A 14,066-nucleotide genomic window follows, 5' to 3' on the forward strand; every position below is an offset into this window, starting at 1 on the left:
TTGTTCCTGGAGCAAGTAAAGATACTGATGTTTATTCTCTGGGAGGGAACCCTGGCCACAACAGCAGCAGCATTTTCACAGTATTCAGTACATGCTGTTTAGAGAGGCCACCAACTGGGTTTTGGAAACAAGAATTGCAAATGCTGTTTTCATTAATAATTTTTTTAAAAAAGAATTAATACCATTTCATTCAATGCATCCTTCCACTTCACTCTCGGCTTAGTCCTGGCGCTGACTTTTCCGGTCATGGTCATTTTTCTGAATAAAGCCAGGCGGACATGATTTTTTAGGTTGTAAGTCAGCCAGCTGGGTCTATTTGCTGAGCCATAAGCAGTTCTTTCTGCTGCTGCTAGTATTCAGCGACATGCTACTCTACTCCTGAACATGGAAGGTGAAACTTAACATGGTGCTAAAGAAATAATTTCACCTGTAAAGCTTCAAATAGTCTACCATTGAATTATAGAGTTGGAAGGCACTCCTAATGTCATTTAGTCCAGCCCCCTAAAATGCAGAAATATGCAGGTAGCTTGTATGGGGATCGAATCCGTGCCTTGGCTTTATCAAAACCACACTAACCAACTGAGCTAACTGGCGTTGATCAGAATACACTGAGAACTGCCATATGATCCGTTTAGTACATGTCAATTTTCAGAAGCCCTCGTATGCTTTTTTGATTCCTTAGAATCTTTGAGGTTCTTGCTGCGTAACCAGCGCTTTTCTGAGGAACCATAAAAAGCAGAATTGACATGCTTCTCTGTGATTAACTCTGCATTACCTCACAGTGCAAATGTGCACAGAATCAATGAAGTGATCATCAAATGCAAATGACGTGACATTAGGCAGCCATAAGACTACTGCAATGTGCTCTACATAGGGCTACCTTTGATAGTGACCCGGAAACTACAACTAATTCAGAATGCAGCAGGTAGACTGGTGACTGGGAGTGGCTGCCAAGACCACATAACACCACTCTTGAAAGACCTAAATTGACTCCCAGTATGTTTCCGGGCAAAATTAAAAGTGTTGCTGCTGACCTTTAAAGCCCTAAACGGCCTCAGCCCAGTATACCTGAAGGAGGGTCTCCACCCCCATCATTCTACCTGGACACTGAGGTTCAGCGCCAAGGGCCTTCTGGCGGTTCCCTCGCTGCGAGAAGCGAAGTTACAGTGGACCAGGCAGAGGGTCTTGGTAGTGGTGAACGCCCTCCCATCAGATGTCAAAGAAATAAACAACTATCAGACTTTTAGAAGACATCTGAAGGCAGCCCTGTTTAAGGAAGCTTTTAATATTTGATGAATTATTGTTGTTATGTACTGAAGTTCTCACCCTGGGCCAGCAGGGGGATGCTGTAGATAGTTATGCAAATGAAGGACTGAAAGTGACGTTCTGTGATTGGATAGTTTTAGAAAGTTACAACAGTTACATTGTTCTGGAGCTCTATATAAGCAGGCTGACTAAGCTCCTCAGTTCAGTTCTGTTCCAACTTACAAATAAAGAGCTGCTTTGGAAGAATTGCTGTGTCGTCTGATATGTTCGCCCACAACTTAACAAGCCAGATGGGTGTGTTATTAATAATAATTTACTATTATTATTATTATTATTATTATTATTATTATTATTATTATGTCATCCACTAAGGAGTTTTCCTGCTCATGCTCCAGTGAAATAAGTGTGAGATGTGCAAGAATTCACATTCATTTCAGTAGAGCTCACTCAGCAAAACTTCCCAGGAGATTGTGTGCCCTGAGGCGCTCATTCTTTATCTCTACCACAGGAAGCAAACTATAACAGATGTCATGTGACAGATAATGTGTCACAGGAGGTCTCATGAGGGATCAGGGGTCTCAGGTGTCCTGTGACAAGAGGTTTTCTAAAGCAAACAGTTGCACTCTTTGAGTTTTAAAAATAAATATTTTGATAGGGTTCTTCCGCTCAGAGATAGTGCGTATGGGCAACATACGCATGTGCCGTGTGAAAGTTTGGAAGGCAGTTGTAAAATCTGTGGTGTAGAAGTTTTTTAAAGCATCTTATTATTTGTGATTGAGGAGATTAGAGGGAATGCATAGGCCTGTCTCTCTCTGTGTGTGTGTGTCTGTGGAGCATGTCAGTACCCCTGAGAGCAAGGCTAGCCCAAGCCAATTTACTGCCCAAGTCGAAGGACAAGATGGTGGCCCTCTCATTCCATGTACAGAAGCTGAACAGACTGGTATTTGGATCTTATTTCAGTAGACCTAATGGCAAAAGAGTGGCTTAGAAAGCACAGAGCAGGGCAAACGGAATGCACAGATCTGCTCTCCAACATTTCACTGCCATTCCCCACATCATCTGCCATGTTAGGCCGCTTCACTTTGACTAATGGTAGGACCAGCCCTGCCTGAAAGTCCCCTTTTCATGCTAGACCGGTTTACATGCAAATATTCAACACATCCCTTATTTTTACTACAGTATCCTCTGTTGGAAGACCAAAATGCACATCCTTCACAGAAACACAGAATGTGTATCAAGGTTTTGCTGGGAGATAATACTGAAAATGTGCAAGAATTCTCAAAGATTATAGACAGGCTCTGAGATGACATTGTCAAGGTCCTTTAGTACTCTTGGGTGCAGCTCAAACATAGCCAAAGAAACCCTTTAAATTTTGTTTTTAACCTCTCCTGCCATCTTGCCAACCTGAGTTGTTGGAGGATAGGGCTACGTCTGGGTTGGGGGTTTCCTTAAAAAAGTTCAACAACTTTCGGGGTCGGGGTTTCCTGGATTTTTATTAGAGGAGAATGGAGCTTTTTACAGATGACCTGCTTATTGTGCATTTATTCTGATCTTCTTGCATGAAGTTTGTAGGGAGGTCATACAGTGGCTACTTTTCACTGAACATTTATTCTGATTTGTTTTGTGGGGAGGTTATACAATGCTGTGTCATGCATTTTTTACCCCATGCTTTCCAATGTATTTTCCCATCAGTTTCCTTGAAGTCATGTCCAATTTCTTTTTTAATTTTTTTTTATTTTCAATGGAAAATTACAACAAAAATTACAAACATTGAATCCAAAATAAAACAGTACTTTTCCTTGTTTGTACTGTTTCAATTTCATTTTTTTTATTGCACAAGAGCACCAAAACCACTTTAATTGCCCAACCTAAATTTGCCAGTATATGTTTAGGTAAAGGTAAAGGGACCCCTGACCATTAGGTCCAGTCATGGCCGACTCTGGGGTTGCGGCGCTCATCTCGCTTTATTGGCCGAGGGAGCCGGCGTACAGCTTCTGGGTCATGTGGCCAGTATGACTAAGCCGCTTCCAGCGAACCAGAGCAGCGCACAGAAACGCCGTTTACCTTCCCGCCGGAGTGGTACCTATATATCGACTTGCACTTTGTGCTTTCGAACTGCTAGGTTGGCAGGAGCAGGGACCGAGCAACGGGAGCTCACCCCGTCGCGGGGATTCGAACCGCCGACCTTCTGATCAGCAAGCCCTAGGCTCTGTTGTTTAACCCACAGCGCAAATAGTGCCAATCTGGAAGCAGCTGGAATGTCAAGGGCTGGTCATACACAAACAAATGATCCATGCTGGGACACAGCTGGTAACAACAGAGGTTTAAAACTGTTGGGAGTGAAATCTTAAACTGCATGTACACCATGGCTTGTCTCCAAAATAGCATAAAGTCACCCACTCCATTAGCATAAGGATTTCTGCGTGTGCAATAGAACTTCTTCCCCTCTGCTCCACTCACATGCCCTCTAAATCAGTTTTGGGTTTTGCTTTCTGGAGAATATTTGGCAAGGAGAAGAAACTGGTGCGTATGGGGGTGGGAGTTCTGTTGTGCAAGTGCAAATACTTGTGCTAATGTAACAAAGGTATTGGATACCACTCTGTACATTTAAACTATGCTTCCAAAGAATCCTGATAAAGTAGTTTGTTAAGGATGCTGGGAATTGTAGCACTGAGAGGAGTAAACTATAGTTTTTCCAAAGAATCATAGGAAATGTGCTTTAAATATATGATGTGTGTCCGCTGCCTTAGAGGAGAGTACCTCTCTCTCCTTGCTCTCAAAACAAGTGGCCGGCCTCAACCTTGTGTTTTCTTTTGGACTGTAAAGACTCAAAGGACAATATCACTTTCTCATTTCACTCTTTTCTTGAGTAAATATGCCCAGTTGGTTCAACATTTCTTCATAGGTTTAGCGTTCCAAATACATCTTATCTAAAGCTTCTTATCTGAAAACCCTTCCTCTGAACCTTCATCAGTTTGTCAATGTCTTGTGTGAAGTGTGCAACATCCCAAACTGGGGGAAGTAGACCGGCTGAGGCCTGATTAGAGTACAGCAGAGCAATGACCTCTTCATGTGCTTTCCTCACAGTGTTCCTGGCTATTAGTGAGTCAGGAGTTGGGGGCTTCCAGATATGGACAATATAGAAGAACCTAATCACTGCTGTTCTGTTTTAAGTTGGAAGTGGAATAGCGACTCTGCTTCCACTGAGGTGTGAATGGGACATCATCTACTAAAGATGGCGTACTAGTCCTTTACTCCTGCCTCACCTCAAGAACTAATTGCACAAATTGATGCAAAAATAACTTGCCCTAACAGAACATAAGCAAAGTTGTCTTGAACTCCGAAAATACAACTTAATTTACCTACCTGCACTTGATAAGTTCTCTTTCCCTCTTGTGAAGGCCTTGCATATTAAGGCTTAGTGGTGTGTAAAGGTTTGAGGCCTGCTAAGGAACACATAATGGTTATAAAGGATATGTTCCTTCAGTTTAAGCAGGAAATCTCAGGTGAATTGCATTAAACAGCAAATCGTATTTGGGAGCAGATTAAGGCCATGATGGCTGGAAGAATACTTCTGATAACACTTAGCTCTACTTCTCCATAACATCTGAGCCAGGAAAGGCTGTTTGGGGTAACCAACCTCATATAACTAACATGCTTCAATCAAATTAATGCATGAGTAAGCTGTCCTGCCAGGTTTAGCTAGGTCCACTTTCCATCATCTTAGGAGGAAATGGGCAACCAAGCCGATTGTTCACCTTCAGTCTACCTGAGACGCTCAGTGTGTGAAGAGGTTTCAGCTGGTTGCTCCACCTCAACTGCAGGGCTCCCACAGTTCTTGAAATTCTTATACCAATAATTTAGGAATTTTCACTACTTTGTAACTAAGCTAAGATTTACTTCCTGTGCAACTTTTCTGAAGCACATGAATCTGATCTTTGGAGAGTTTGTAAGTAAAGCATTTTAAACTTACATAATATATTGTCTTTTCCTATGCAGGGGCAAGGGGGGAAATGGAACTTTGGAAATAATTTTTTTAATACAACATTTTGGAACTCACTTAGAAGGGCATATTTTAAAGATCTAAAAGTCTATATTTCCACACTTTACTTAGCTCCGTATTTTGTGGCTTTAAATCTCTGCTGGGGTTCCCACACCAAAAAGTACTTGCCCCAAACTTGGATCTTGACATATAAAGGGCTCCATTACCTTCAGTAGCTTAGGGCCTCATCAAACCTAAATCCGGCCCTGGGTAACATGACTCAGCTGAGAGCACATCTCTGAAGAGGCACATTCCAGTTTGGGGTCTGAAAAAGTTGGACGGTATGGACTTCTAGGAAAAGAAGGCAGTTGTTTTGTCTCCTGCTGCTTTCCTGTGTTTGTGCTTGGTAGTCATTCTCTGTTTCCTCATTTGCATTAAATAACTTGCAAAACAGATCAGCAGGGACAGGAAGATAGGCAGACTCTGCTGACTCAAGGCAAGCAATCCCTCAAAGGGACTGCAGTGTCAGGCCTGAAGTGAGGGGAGGAAGGAGGAGGAGGAAGAGGAAGCTGGGGAAGAGGAAGCAGTACAGAAGAGGCCTGAGCAGTTTATTATCATCATTGGCTTTATTATTTTGTGCCCCCTCAGCTCAGTGCCCTGTGAATGGGAACTGCCCACAATGCCCTAAATCTGACACTGTTGACAGTCTTCGTCTGCTAGTTCAGGTGCTAAGCAATAAATGTTCCAGAGAATCTCTGAGTGTTTCACAATCTCCCAAACAACGAAAGGAATAGCTGCCAAGTCCCACAAATAGAATCATCCTAGGATATCTACAGCCACCATCTCTGCTGTTGTGGAGATGCAAAAGGTTCAAACCCAGATACATACTTTGGGCTAACCCAAAGTCCAAACAACCCAGGATTGTGGGGTTGTTGAGGTAGACTCAACAGTTGCTTGTCATATCAGGTCAGGAGACCTTTCCCTTCTGTTGGGAGCATAAATGTGAAACATAGATTTACTTGCCTATAATTATACATTCGCTTTTTAAAAACTAGATTCTAACACAACTGAGTGAAAGAGAAATCATTGGAATTCTGTGCCCTTAGTTTGATAAAAATTTCTGAAAGAGAAGTTCATAAACCAAGTAAAAGCACAGCAGTGTGCCATAACCATCTGCCTTACCTAGGCTTGGGAGCATCTCTAAAGGATTTTGTTCAGGAGAGGGCATGTTGATGCAATGTGCCTCTAGCTTTTACTGCAACAGGTGGTAGCTTTGTGTGAGCATACATAAAATTCAGGACCTCCCACTGTATGAGGATGGCCCGGCGAGACTACATACGGAGTGCTGAAACACCCATAGAGATGGGTGAATCTGTCAGTTTTGGCCTCTCTCCTTTTCTCATTTTCCCAACCTTAATTTCAGTTCTCTACATTTCTGCAGAAATTAAAATTCTGCATAAAAAAAATCTTTATGAAAATTCTTCAGCATTTTAAAGTGAATTTCTCCTAATGGACACACTTTGCATTCAGTTTTGACTACTATATATATTTTTTCAGTACGTTGTGCATTTCACATTCCTGATGTACCAAACCTTCATGAAAAAACGACTTCTTTGGATTTGCGAGTTTGAATATGCACTTCCGCCACCTGCACCCTGAACTGGTTCAACCCCAACAGGCTATGCCATGCAATTATTCTGAAGGTGTAGATCAGTTTTAAGGTATGCCCAATATTCTCTGGAATGGAGACTTGGTGAGAGATGTTACTGTGCAGTAAATGATGATTCACCTGCCCTGAATTTCCTTGAGAGGCAGTCTGATTCTTACTCTAATCAGGCCTGCCCATTCCCCTAACTGGCGCCAAGAAGTCAATAAAACCATCCATCTTTATGTTTCCCTATCAAATAGCATGGGAAAACCTATGACTCAAGCCCAAGCTTTGCAAAATCTCATTTCCACTTCGACTTTTCCTGTCATTTGACCCCTTGATCCCCCACCTTTTTCTTTTCCAAGGAGAGGCATGTTTGGGAAGATCTTCCCTAAATGTTGCTGCCTGTGTCTTTCCTTTAATATTGTTCTCTTGACTGGAAAGACTAAGTAGCATCTCCATACCTCAGTGGAAACAGACACCAGTCACCAGCTTCCTGTAGCCGCGGCGTCCTCCCTGTTCCTCCAGAGAGCCATTATTAAGGAAGAAGAAAAACCTACCCCTTGCAGATATAGCTCGCTGGATTGGGAGCTGCTTGTAACATCTATGAAATGACTCGCTGTTTTTCTCCTTCCTGAAATAGCTTTATTTTTAAAATATCTAATAATAGCTGATTGCAATTCATTTAGATAAACACTACAAGGCACCAGTCGTATTCCCCGTTTTAGAAACAACTTTCCGTTGCTTCCACAAAAAAGTAAATCCACACAGTTAATCAGGGATAGCACAGAAAAACCAAGAAATATTCTGACTGATTCCCCATGGAGCCTCAATAAGGCACACAGTGACCAGCTTTTCATAGCCAACACATCAAAAAGCCATGTTGTCCTGGACTGATCCAGCAATCCAGAGATGTAGTGGGGGCAGCCATACCAGAGATTAGATTTGCCATATAACCGCTGAGTGGCAGAAATGTTTGCAGAGCTTCTCTGAGTTCAAATAGAAGTATAAGATGCATGTGGGACAGGAAATAGTGTGTGGCATGGAGAATTTTGGGGCTATGTGTGTTAAAAATGGCTTGACATTCTCCATGGGTGGTTGTGTCCTCGCAACCCTAGTGGAACAGCCTCCACTGCTTGAATGGCAAGCAACTTGTAAATGCAGATGAGCAAATACTTAGCTGTAGAAGAAGGATAAACAGAAATTTGAATCTGACTGAGGTGAAAGAGATTGTTTGGATGAAATGAAAAGACAATGCAAGGCCAGGCTTACAGGCTTGGAACTGGAGTGGCAGAGAAGAAGGCCAGAAGGATGCTTTTCTTCTTCTTAGGAAATGGGTCTAATAAGGATCAAATATTCTACATGGAAACAGCAAGTCAATGCATGGTAATAAATGTGAATGCTTGACCAGTAGCTAACAGATCTTCAAAGGGGAAATCAAAGCAGTTCTAAATGCAGAGTCTAGGCAGTAATATAACAAATAATGCAATACCTAGTTGGGGAAGAATAAAATCTTCCCAGTTTTTCATGACCTACCATTTTTACAGGGATCCAGAAAGCTTGGAACTCAGCACTCATAGTATCTGCCCACTGAATTCCATAATCATTGAGAATCTGGTTCAGGTTGACATGATCAGTGCTCTTCTGGGAATGTATTTATACGTTTTTATTTAGAATATTGAACGATTTATTAGAAAACTCATGTGCCTATAAAATAGGACCTGACTTTTTAAAGCAGGGGTGCTAAGCTATGACCCTTCAGATGATGCTGTGCCATCCCTGACCACTGATGGTTCAGCAAAATCTGGAGGGCCACAGCTTCCCCACATGTGTTCTAAAGCAGAGACCTGTGGTCCTCCAGATGTTGTTGGACTGTAGCTCCCATCATCTCTGACTATTGGCCATGCTCGCTGGGTCTGATGAGAGATGGAGGTCAACCACATTTGGACAGCCACCAGTCTCCACCGCTGTGCTAAAGAGAATACATTTGGGCCCATCCAAGCTAAGAGCAAACTGGCTGATCCAATTGCTAAGGTGGGTGTCATTGCTGCTGATTGCTGCTGTGGATTTGGTGCCTTTCTAAGAGGCACTGTGGCACAGTCCAAATATTTTCCCCTAAGAATTCTGAAATATGATTGCGGCAGTTTGACGTATGCTTTTGTGTTTATAGAGGCAGAAGTACATAATTTTGTATGTGCTTATTTCCTCCCATTTAATTTGCACAATAGTTCCACAGTCAGGCAAAACCTGAAGGTTCTGAAAGATATATTAGAGGGGAGGGACCAGCAGATTGGAGTAGGGCATTTCAATTGCAGGGGCAGGGTTCTTCCTATTGTTGTTTTTGCTTTTTGTGAGTGTATTTGAAACATACCTCACATCCTCTCTCCACCATGCAGCTGTCATGGCTAAAAAGAATAAGTTGGAGTTCTTGTTATTAAATATACCAAGAAAAAAGCACACCAAGAACTCAGGCCAATGTAAGTTTCAATAGTGGGAGTGGTCCCTACTCACAAGTCAAGTCAACAGTAACAAAAACTAATCCGTTCAAAAGTATGTATTCTGACAAGAAATACAAACTCAGGTAGAGATTACAAACTCTAACATAGATTACAAACTCAAACTCATAGAGATACGTATAACACAATAATTCATTACAAAGATTTTCTCTTTTTCACTCAACAATAATGTTGATCCTTATAATTTATCAGCTTGCAAATGGAGATTCAGTTTCAATCATAGAGCAGAAGTCAGAAGTCAATCATGGATTAGGAGCCAGGACAGGTCCCTGTTTCGATGTATTCACAACATACAAATATATAAAATTACATTAATAATGTAATAAATCTGTCCTACTTTAACAAACAGACTCTTGTTTTCAAAAAGCCTGGTCAATGTCAGCACCAGCCTAAGGTGTAATTATATATTTTACACCCCAACATTAGTTTCACATGTAGTGTATCAGCACAACTACGTCATGGGAAATGCAAAGTTCAAATACGGCAATCTTGCACAGACACCTCTTTCCAGTGCAGTAGAGCACGTTCTACCAGATCCGTAGTGGGAATTTATTACCTCCATACTTGATAGCACATGGCCAATTGTAAACAGCTTGTGGTGTCCCTTTTTGCTTTGTCCCAGAAATCCTCAGGAGTGTATAGTTATTGTGCTTGCTTCGGCAGCACATATACTATACTAAAAAAATGTATGGTTTTCAAGCCCATGTTTGGTTTTCATTTGATTTACTCAATTATTACTTAGAATAAGGCCTGCTGAGATGCAATGGCCTCAGTCACAGGAACATCCAGTTATCAAACAGGCAGGGTTAAGTCAACATTCCAGGAGAGTTCAACAATGGCAAGGCAAATAAAGGGCAGACCTCTGTTGCGTGCATCACACTGACCAAGAACAGAATTGGCCAAGAGAGCCAATGGAAGCATTAGGAAATGGGGTCTTTCAGATGTCCCCAGTCTTCACCACCGATGCTAAGCAGGAAACAGTCCACTTCTGCTGTTATCATCTTAGCTTGGCCTCCACTGAAATAGCATTTTTAAGGGACCAAGATAAAAGTAGAATGACATTTTAATACAGAAACAAAGAACTTCCTGTTTTCAGTTGAGCATCCTAGAAGCCATGACTCTACTAATCTGACACTCCCATTACAGAGCACTGCAGCGCTAGATTTACCAGAGGTCCCAAATAAATCAGGATAAACTGTAGGTCATGTTGTAGGCCCATCTGAGTCCCGTGGCTAGGAGTCTCCAAGGAGCATTTGCCTGAGAGCAGAATCTACATACGAAGTCAGATAGTCCAGAGGTCAGGGAATCAAGATGATCACAGAGTCAAGGGTCCAGATGGAGAGCAGGAAGCAGCAAGGTGGGGCCTGGAAGCACAAGCCTTGTTTCCAGCATCTGGCTGCTGCTGGAAGCTCTGCTTAAGAAGGCTGAAACCAGCTAGTTCTCATCAATGGCTTCTCCTCTGTGTCTTTGCCAGCTGATCAGCTGCAGATGGGAGTCACTCCTGGGCCTTCTCCACCTTCAGCAGGTGAAGCTGACTCCTGGGCCATGACAGGTCATCTCCACATCCATTGAGCACAGTGAGCTCTGCTTTTATGCCTTAATGAAGGAAAAGAATTAAGAATAAAAGAAGATGTCTCCTGAATGAAAACAAAGGGCCCTCTAGTACAATATTCTTTTCTCACAGATGCCTATGAGAAGCCTCCCAAACAGCATTAATATTAAGTGTGCCTTCAGCAGCAGGCCTTGGAATCTATTGGCATGTAGCAAATTGTTGATTAAAAGCAGGCAGTACTCTAAAATTTTTACTATTAGCCATAGGAAACAGACAAGCAGCAGGTTAAAAACAAATACCTTTACCTCTTCTCTTTGCCAATGGAAGATATCAACATTGCTCAGTAAATGCCTCAGGGGCATACCTAGGGGTTGGTCAGGTTGGCCCCCGCTGCTCAGAGAAGTGCATTGATTGCACCGTATTTTTCTTGCCCTCCTCAGCAATGCAAAATGATGTGTTTCTTGCTTGTCTGCATGGGCATTGTGTGTGTTCCTTTGGTATCTAGAAGGAAAGAAGCCTAAGAATGTTGCGGCAGTGGAGGAACCCAGGACTGGGGTGGCTCTTCCTGGAATGTGGACAGCACTCGCTCCATTGGCCCATCTGAAGGCAGATGGATGTGGAGCTGCACAGAGTGAACATGGATCAAAGGGACTGGATGCACCTTGTAGCATCACTGGTGCCAGCCCAGTCCAAGACAACAGAAGCCAATCTGTGATGCAAACACACAAGCCTGGAAACTATCCCAGTACATTTGAGGGCATAAAAGAATAGAAAAGGCCTAGCTTGTTCACAATTATTTTTAGCCACCCGCTTCCACCCACTATGACTAAGGTCAAAAGGCTATCGTCCCTCCTGGGAGCCTGGTGGTCTTTCTTTTCTATACAGGGTGGGGGGAAGTATGAGGTCAGTGCCTTTTTTTCTCCTTTGTTTGGTTGTTTTGAAGCTAAAAATCTACCAGGTTCCAAAGAAGTGGATGTGGTGGGATCATCTTACTGAAATCGCTCAATAAGTTCAAGCACATTGAATAGAATTGTTTCCTAACTTGGTGTTTAATAAGTGCCAGAAAGCAAGAGCTGGACAGTGGGAAAAGGCAGCAAGATCTGATTTATTCAAATTAGAAAAATGATATATTTTCTGTTTGCTATGGATGTGTACGCATGTTCAGGGAACTTTTGGATACATCTACAGTGACACTTCACCTTGGATTATCAGTACATGATGCGGCTTCTGTACTGTTAATATAAAAGGAAGAACTGGAGCAAGAGCAGTTTTCCCATGAGCACAAGCAATATGACAGGAGAAGAAGCTACATGTACAAAAAGACTCCCTTCCATGGGGATAGCCGGGGGGGGGGGCAAGGAGGGGCCACTGCCCCCCTAAATCAATAAAAATACATGGCTAACTGAGGTTCTGCCTTCCCCTAACAAAAATCCTGGCTACGCCCATGCTCCCTTCCATGTGATTATCAAAGACACAGGAGCCCTGTCCTGCATTGCACTGAATTTGGCAACCGTACATCAGGGTTCAGCTGAAGGCTGCAGTCAGAGGGGAGCCATGAGTTATGCAACAGAGTTTTGAGCAGGCAAGCACACCAGAACATGCCACTGCCAGGAAGACCATTGCAGCCCAGATAAACTCCCACAGTCCCACCCCAGACAGGACGTCCTTTATTGCCCTTTCTGTCTAACAAGGCCCAGTGGCCAGCCTGGAGAAGGGCAGTGCGTAGGGACATAGGAAGCTGCCTTATCCTGAGTCAGACCATTGGTCCCTGCACTGACCGGCAGCTTTTCTTCAGAATTTCAGACACAGAAAGTTTTCTCCCAACCCTACTTGACACCCTATGTATAAACTACTCTAAATTCATAGTATTAACAGCACAGTTTATATCATTGTGAAGATAGCTCCTTCATAAAGCAATCCTGGACTGACTGCGCTGGCTGCCAGTCAGTTTCCAGGCCCAATTCAAATGCTGGTGTTGACCCACATTTGAAATTAACGCTACTCAATGGACTAGAATGTGGTCTAAATCTCCCTTTAAGTCCATATTGGCCAAAAGAAGGGAATTCACTCTGAAACTCACCTACAGGTGGTACGTAACACCACTGGTGCTGATACGCCCAGGAACCTCATGATGTTGAAGAAGCTGCACCTCCACAGGCACATACCTCCACATGTGGTGGGAATACCCTAAAGTCCAACCCTTCTGGATAGCAGTCCTACAAGAGATACACAAAACAACTAAGCAGGTATTAGAACTCACCCCAGAACTGGCCCTACTGAACCTCTTCCAAGATCATAATGACCACTCACATTATACAGAGCTTATAACCCACCTACTCTCAGCAGCCAGAAGCCTCGTAACTAGACACTGGAGAGACCTGTCAGGAGTAAACATGGACCAATGGTATCAAATTGTACAGGAAACAGCCTTACTAGAAAAGCTAACCAATGAGCTGAAACTGACATGGGGACAAATAGAAGAGGACGCCTTCACCCCAGTCTGACTCCCCTTTATCACATACACAGCCCAACAAGACAACAACAAGAATCCACCAGCAGCATACGATTCAATCTGGCTTACCTGACCCAACAAGGCCTCTCCCTCCATCACAAATGCAAACAAACCCCACCGCAGCCAATCACAGACAGCCAACCACACCCCGCCCCCCATACCTCTCACTACCAAGGAAATGTGAAAAATGAATAGAAAGAGAACCTACCCAGTTGACGCTGACACAAACCCCCAGATTTACACTATACAAAAGATTATAAGCCTCCCTCCTTCTCCCCCCCCCCCACTGTTCTTCCTGAGAGCCAGTGTGGTGTAGTGGTTAAGAGCGGTAGTCTCGTAATCTGGGGAACCGGGTTCGCGTCTCGGCTCCTCCACATGCAGCTGCTGGGTGACCTTGGGCTAGTCACACTTCTCTGAAGTCTCAGCCCCACTCACCTCACAGAGTGTTTGTTGTGGGGGAGGAAGGGAAAGGAGAATGTTAGCCGCTTTGAGACTCCTTAAAGGGAGTGAAAGGCGGGATATCAAATCCAAACTCTTCTTCTTCTTCCCAAACCTTAAACTGTACTCAACACTAATGTATCACAACAAAT

At 43.2% G+C, this 14,066-nt stretch overlaps 1 long non-coding RNA gene across 1 annotated transcript; it reads right to left on the minus strand.

Annotated features, from left to right (window-relative positions):
- Positions 1 to 9,432: 9,432 nt before the first annotated feature.
- Positions 9,433 to 13,741, minus strand: LOC310678899. Its single transcript, XR_014512013.1, has 3 exons — positions 13,045 to 13,741; positions 11,270 to 11,465; positions 9,433 to 11,008 (listed from the first exon to the last, which is right to left on the minus strand). It is a non-coding gene; the product is annotated as an uncharacterized lncRNA (long non-coding RNA).
- Between the last annotated feature and the right edge of the window lie 325 nt (positions 13,742 to 14,066).

This window comes from Podarcis tiliguerta, assembly GCF_965153285.1.
Source record: "Podarcis tiliguerta genome assembly, chromosome: 5".
Classification (NCBI taxonomy): domain Eukaryota; kingdom Metazoa; phylum Chordata; class Lepidosauria; order Squamata; family Lacertidae; genus Podarcis; species Podarcis tiliguerta.